Source organism: Arachis duranensis, chromosome 3, assembly GCF_000817695.3.
Source record: "Arachis duranensis cultivar V14167 chromosome 3, aradu.V14167.gnm2.J7QH, whole genome shotgun sequence".
Lineage (NCBI taxonomy): Eukaryota > Viridiplantae > Streptophyta > Magnoliopsida > Fabales > Fabaceae > Arachis > Arachis duranensis.
In genome coordinates this window covers 65,015,844-65,023,540 of record NC_029774.3, presented here as the reverse complement: position 1 = coordinate 65,023,540, position 7,697 = coordinate 65,015,844, and the positions used below count along the sequence as shown (strand labels likewise).

The window sequence follows — 7,697 nt, the reverse complement described above, 5'->3', positions numbered from 1 at the left end:
AAAATGCTGCCCTGCCCTCGCGGAGGGCAGGGCAATGTTTCCAAAAGTGAAGTTCCAAGTTTAAAACTCGGGCAATGCACACGCTACTATTTTTTCTTGGTTTTCTTGGCACTAAAATAAGGCCTAGTTCCTTGCTTCCTCATGGTGCCGTGTTCGATCCTTGTGGCAAGCATTGGTGAGCTTTTTCTTTGAATTTATTCCTTTGATGAGCCCGATATTGCTCTTGAGGAGGGCAGGGCAGAGTTTTTGCTCTCCTTGATCCTTGGCATCAATTTGTGCTCCGCCCTTGAGGAGGGAAGGGCAGTGTTGCTTCTCAAGCTTGCTTCATTATGTTGCCCTCATGGAGGGCAGTGTGCCCTTGTGGAAGGCAATGTTTGCTTCCCCCCTTCCATGCACCATGCTCTTTTCTCCTTGGGCCACGCTTTCTTAAGCCACGTTTTTCCTTTTTTTCTTTCTTTCTTCACCTACAATAAACCAAAACAACCACTCAAAGTATCTCTAAATTCATAAGGTTTATAATTCATTAAAATTCAATTAATTCTTGCTCAAACCTCATGATTTAGCTTCAATTTAATGGTAGTTGCTTGATTTAAAGAAGTTATGCATTTTCATTCCAAATCACTTACTTAGGATGCAAGAAAGTGCATAAAGACTAATAAAACAAGTGAAATTAGCTTGAAAAATGGGTATATGATAACTTGTCATCAAGATGCTTCTCCCATAGAAGTCGGGAGTAGGTGCAGTAAAGTCACCAAGCACCTTCCTTGCATTGTTGGCATTGTTGTTATTTTTAGCTGCCATGTCTTCTTCTTTTTCAAAAATTTTTGTCAAGTCCTCTCCAGAGAGTTGTGCTGTAGCTTCTCTTAGCTTCTTTTTTAGAGTTCTTTTAGGTTCAGGATCAGCTTTAACAAGAATGCCTTTATCTTTGTCCCTACTCATATGAAAGAGAAGAAAACAAAGAAGGTATGGAATCCTCTATGTCACAGTATAGAGATTCCTTGATGTGTTAGAGGAAAAGAAGAATAAGTGTTAGTGATTAAATAAAAAGAGATGGGGGGGAGAAGAAATTTGAATATTAAAATTAAAATAATTAGTTAATTAAAAAGATTTTTGAAAAAGTGGTTAGTGATTTTCGAAAATTGTAAGTGGAAAAGTAGTTAGTTGGTTTTGAAAAAGATAAGAAGTAGTAATTAGTTGAAAAAGATTGGGAAATGATTTTGAAAAGATAAGAATTTAGAAAAAAAGAGTTTGAAATCAGATTAAAAGAGATATGATTGAAGAAAATTTGATTTTTAAAAAGATATGATTGAAAAGATATGGTTGAAAAAGATTTTATTTTTAAAATTGATGACTTGGCTAACAAGAAATTAAAAGATATGATTCTAAAATTCAAATATTGAACCTTTTCTTAACAAGAAAGTAACAAACTTGAAATTTTTTAATCACAACATTAATTGTTAGCAAGGATTTTCGAAAATATTAAAAGAAAAATGAAAAAGATTTGATTTTGAAAAGATATGATTGCTATGAGAGGATATGAAAAAGATAAGATTTGAAAAATTAGTTTTAAAACTTGAAAAATTGAAAAAGATTTGAATTGAAAACAAAACTACCTCCTTGGTGCTATCCTGGCGTTAAACGCCCAGAATGGTATCCATTATGGCGTTTAACGCCCAGTTGGCTACCTCCTTGGGCGTTAAACGCCCAGCCAGGTACCCTGGCTGGCGTTTAAACGCCAGAATTCCTTCTTCACTGGGCATTTTGAATGCCCAGCTTTTTCTCTGTAATTTCTCTGCTGTATGTTCTGAATCTTCAATTCTCTGTATTATTGACTTGAAAAGACAATTTTGAAAATTTTTTTGAATTTTTAATGATGAGAAAGAAAAACAACAAAATGAAACTAATCATGGAAAACTGAGATCAAAGAAACAATACATGCAAGAACACTTTGAATGTCAAGATGAACATCAAGAACATGTTTTTTTGAAAATTTTTAAGAAAAGAAAGACATACAAGACACTAAACTTAGAAATTTTCATACTAGAGACACTAACAATTTGAGAATGCTCATGAGAAACAACAAAAAACACAAAACAAAAGAATTTAAGGATCAGACAAAGAAAATCATCAAGAACAACTTGAAGATCATTAAGAACACCATGCATGAGTTTTCGAAAATTTGTAAGAAAAATGAAAACATGTAATTGACACCAAACTTAGAAATTGACACTAGACTCAAACAAGAAGCACAAAATATTTCTGATTTTATGATTTTTTGTATTTTTTCAAAAATTATTTTGAAAAAGAAAATAAGAAACTCAAAATTTTTAATAAGAATTTCAGGAATCATGCAATGTTAGTTTAAAGCTTCAGTCTAAAAAAAGATTAGAATCTTAAAAATTCTGAAGAACAAAATAAAAAGAAAATTACCTAATCTAAGAAACAAGATGAACCGTTAGTTGTCCAAACTCAAACAATCCCCGGCAACGGCGCCAAAAACTTGGTACACGGAATCGTGATACACAACTCCGTGCAGCTGACCAGCAAGTGCACTAGGTCGTCCAAGTAATACCTTACGTGAGTAATGGTCGATCCCATGGAAATTGTCGGCTTGAAGCAAGCTATGGTCATCTTGTAAATCTCAGTCAGGCGGATTCAAATGGTTATGAAGTTTTGATAATTAAAAGAATGAAATAAAACATAAAATAGGATAGAAATACGTATGCAATTCATTGGTGGGAATTTCAGATAAGCATATAAAGATGCTTTGTTCCCTCTGAGCCTCTACTTTTCTATTGCCTTCATCCAATCATTCATACTCCTTTCCATGGCAAGCTGTATGTAGGTGGATCACCGTTGTCAATGGCTACCATCCATCCTCTCAGTGAAAATGGTCCTCTACGGTTTCCCGCATGGCTAATCAACTGTCGGTTCTCGATTGTGTCGGAATAAGATCCATTGATCCTTTTGCGCATTGTCATTGCGCCCCACAGTCGCGAGTTTGAAGCTTGTCACAGTCATCCCATCCCAGATCCTACTCGGAATACCACAGACAAGGTTTAGACTTTTCAAATCTCAAGAATGCTGCCAATTAATTCTAGCTTATACCATGAAGACTCTGATCACATGGAATAGAAGCTCTGTTGTCAGGAGAGGCAACCTTGCGTCGTGAACTAGTAGGCCAAGAGAGACACACTCAAGCTCTCGTAGATAGAATGGAAGTGGTTGTCAGGCACGCGTTCATAAGGGAGGATGATGATGAGTGTCACGGATCATCACATCCATCAGGTTGAAGTACGAGTGAATATCTTAGAACAAGAATAAGCGTGAATTGAATAGAAGAACAATAGTACTTTGCATTAATTCATGAGGAACAACAGAGCTCCACACTTTAATCTATGATGTGTAGAAACTCCACCGTTGAAAATACATAAGAACAAGGTCTAGACATAGCTGAATGCCATGCTTCCCAAATAACATGAAACAATCGAAAAAGGGTTCAAAGACTTGATCCCAAGATCAAAGATGATTAAAAGATGAAAATACAATAGTAAAAGGTCCTATTTATAATAAACTAGTAACCAATGGTTTACAAAAATAAGTAAATGATGCAGAAATTCATTTCCGGGGCCCACTTGGTGTGTGCTTGGGCTGTGCATTGAATCTTTCATGTGCATAGGCTTTTCTTGGAGTTAAACGCCAGCTCTGGTGCCAGTTTGTGCATTTAACTCCATCTTTTATGCCAGTTCTGGCGTTTAACGACATAAAAGGGTCTCTAACCGGCGTTTTGATGGTAATTTGGGCCATCAAATCTCAGGCAAAGTATAGACTATTATAAATTTTTGGAAAGCCCATAATGTCTACTTTCCAACGCAATTGAGAGTGCACCAATTGGGTTTCTGTAGCTCCAGAAAATCCACTTCGAGTGCAGGGAGGTTAGAATCCAACAGCATCTTCAGTCCTTTTTCAGCCTCTGAATCAGATTTTTGCTCAGGTCCCTCAATTTCAGTCAGAAAATACCTGAAATCACAGAAAAACATACAAACTCATAGTAAAGTCCAGAAATGTGATTTTAGCATAAAAACTAATAATTATATACTAAAAACTAACTAAATCATACTAAAAACTATCTAAAAACAATGCCAAAAAGCGTATAAATTATCCTCTCATCACTTACTTTCCGATGTGAGGGTTGATCAAGTGAGACTAATCCATCATAATTGTCATAGTTGTGGTTCCAACAAGGAAAGGACCCTTAGCTCACTCCAAGCCAAGACTCTTTTTATGCTTTCAATTTTTTATAAACTTCTATGTTAATCTATTTTATACTTTACCTGTTTATATTACATAGTCGGTTCTTTAATTTCTTCATTAGTTCAATCACAATTTTGCATATTCTTTTAATGCTTTATATGTTCATCTCTTATTTGAAAACCCCTTGATCACTACAACTGGAATTGCACACTCATTGTTCTCAAGTGTTCCTTGGGAGACGACCCGGGAGTCAAATACTCTCGGTTTTGAATTAGTTTTGAATTGTGACATATCTTTTGAATTTCCAAGTTGATCGATGATCGATTGTTGAGTTTGGACTATGCTTGCAACATCAATCTTATTTTAGTGTTAAAATCCAAACCTATGCTCTCGGTTAATTGCGCATCAAATTGTGGCGCCGTTGTCGGGGAATTCACTTTAAGAGCAATGAGTGCTATAATTTTGGTTGTTATAAATATGTGAATAATCAATTTTTGGTTTGCTACTTGGCACTAATTTTAGATATTACTTTTCATTTTAGTTAGTCTTAGTAGTTGTTGATTGTTAAGTTGGTTTTTGTTTACTTGCCCACTTTTATTTTGCTTTTCATAATTGCATGCTTTCATTGCCTCCTCAGTTGAATGACACGGTCACTTCCAAACCCGAGCTTGGCCATTTTTGATCCGAAAATTGAAAGAACTTTAACTCGTATAAGGCAAGCTCGGCGCTGGCTAGCTTTTGTGAATAGTGAATCTGAGGAGCACTCCAATTCACTATCATCACCAATCCGTTACCATCATTCTCCAATCAACGAAGAGACCATATATTAATCTGTGGGGAGTACTGAAATCTCTTTGAGTGACTCAGGTGATACCATCATGGCAGACCCACCTCGAAGGATCTGATCTTAACTTGCAACCGCTTTAAATTCTATATCCGGCCTTGGATCTGAATTTTGAGCTCAAATCCAGCACGATAAACTTGCTCCCTAAATACAATGGACTAGCTGGGGAAGATCCTCTGAAGCATCTAAAGGATTTTCAAGTTGCATGCACAACTGCGAGAAGACATGGGGCGGATGAAGCCGCAGTGTTGGTCTTCGCTTTCCTTTTCTCTTTGGAGGGAAAAGCGAAGGAGTGGTTTTATACTCAACCGGGTGAAGTTAGATCCAATTGAGACTTGTTGCGCAAAGAATTTTTGGAAAAGTTCTATCCTCCTCAAAAAATAGTCAAGCTGCGAAGAGAGATCTTTTGCATTGTGCAACGAGATGGGGAGACTTTGTATGAATACTGGAAGAGATTCAAGAAGTTGCTGGAGGCTTGCCCTCAACACCGGATTGATGAGTTGGTTCTTATCAGTTATTTTTGTCAAGGAATGCACCACCAAGACAAGCTTCTCTTTGATGCCGCGAGTGGAGGATCATTGACCAAAAACAAGACAGCTGCAGAAGCGTGGGAAGTTATATCGGACTTAGCAGACTCAACTCAGCACTCAAGGGCAAGGAGTCCACAACCAAAAGCTTTGAGTGAAGTTTCTCCCTCCGGAAATGCTGTTTTGACAAAGACCCTTGGTGAGATGACAATTTTGTTGAGACAAATCACCCGAGGGCAAAAAATTCCTCAAGCTTTGATAAATGCTCCACCTCAACCTCCAAGGATCGAAGGACCATCAAGAATATGTGGTGTTTGTGCTTGTAATACCCATTACACCGATGAGTGCCCTCAGCTCCAAGAGGACACTACATTGGCGGTAGCCAACCCTTACCCACAAAGGCCCAATTACAACCAAGGATCCTACCAACATGGAGGCAATCAAAATCAAGGGTGGAGGGATAATTCAAACCAAAGGTGGAATTAAGCTCCTCAAGCTCAACCCAACCAAAACGCTCAAGTCTGCTACCATCAAAATCCCCAAGGTCAACCACCATACCAACAACCCTACCTACAACCCTACCAAAACCCCTACAATCCCAACCTCAAGTGTTATCAACACCCAAATAGTAGGTCTAACCCTCCTCAAGTCAACCAAGCTCTTCCCTCCAATCAACCTCACATGAATAACACAATCCACACCTTCATGCAAGAGCAACGAGAGTTCCACATGAAACAAGAAGCGTATATGGCTACAATAGCTGAAGCCCTTTCCCATTTAACTCTCCCTCCTCAAACCACACAAAACACCCAACAAACCTCAACTTCAAGTAGTTTGCCTTCTCAACCTCAATCTAATCCTAAGAGAAGCATAAATGCCATTACTCTTAGAAGTGGTACTAAACTGGATAAGAATGTTGCTATACCTCCAAAGTTGAGTGAGGAGACAACCAATGAGGAGGTAGGAGAAGAAGTGGAGGTGATGAAGGATGAAGATTAAAGTGTTGACAAGGGCAAGGAAGAACCACCCAAGGTCAAGGAGCCAAAGAGAAAGACTTTGCTTGAAGAGCTTTTAGCCATTCCATTTCCAACTTTGGCCAAGGCTAAAAAGCAAGAAGAAGTTGATCCTAAAATGGTGGAAGTTTTTAAGAAGGTTGAAGTCACGGTCCCTCTCTTCAAGCCATTCAACAAGTCCCCAAATATGCCAAGTTCCTCAAAGACGTTTGCACTCACAAAGATAAACTTCACGCGCTCAACAAAAAGCCGGTAGATGGTTCTATCTCTTCTTTACTTCCAGAAAAATGCAATGATCCTGGCCCATGTTTGATTACATGTTTGATTCGTGGGATGAAGTTCATGGATTGAATGTGAAATTTGGGGGTGTGCGTAAGTATTATGCCACTCCCAATTTATGACAGGTTGAACTTGTCAACCCTAAAGAGGTCCGGGGCGAAGTTTGTGTTAGCCGACAAAAGTATTGTGTCAGTTGTGGGGATTGCGGAAAATGTCCTAGTTAATATTCAAGGATTGCTCTTCCCAGTGGATTTTCACATTTTGGAGACCGCTCCCATTGACTCAAATAAGCCATCATCCATACTCCTTGGAAGGCCATTCTTGAAGACGGCCCGTTTCAAGCTAGATGCATATTTGGGAGTCTATTCTTTTGAGTCGGATGGCAAGTTAGTCAAGTTCACTTTGGAGGACTCCAACAAGCCCGTTCTTAAAGCCTATTCTATCTTTGGGTGCAATATAGTTGAAGATCAACTGGTTGAGGATGTCAAGGAGCAAGAAGAAGACGATGTTGCCAAGAAGTCAAATTCAAAGGATCACACTCAACCCAAAAATGCCAAGGAGTTGGAGATTTTCCACCTTAGGAAAGTTTCTAAGTGACCAATGAAGCCATGCAAGTCCAACTTAGGACTCTAAACCAAAGTGCTTGGTGGGAGACACCCCACCATGGTGACATTGTTCCAACTTTATCTCTTGTTTATAGATTTTTGAATTATTTGCTTTCTTGTGATATAATGATTAGCTTAGGTTTGGTTTGATGATTTTGAGTTGAATAAGTTAAAT

The 7,697-nt window shown here is 38.2% G+C and overlaps 1 non-coding gene across 1 annotated transcript; it reads right to left on the bottom strand.

Moving 5' to 3' along the window:
• Positions 1-5,484: 5,484 nt before the first annotated feature.
• Positions 5,485-5,591, bottom strand: LOC127746053 (small nucleolar RNA R71). The gene has a single exon (XR_008007674.1). It is a non-coding gene; the product is annotated as a small nucleolar RNA R71 (small nucleolar RNA).
• Positions 5,592-7,697: the final 2,106 nt, after the last annotated feature.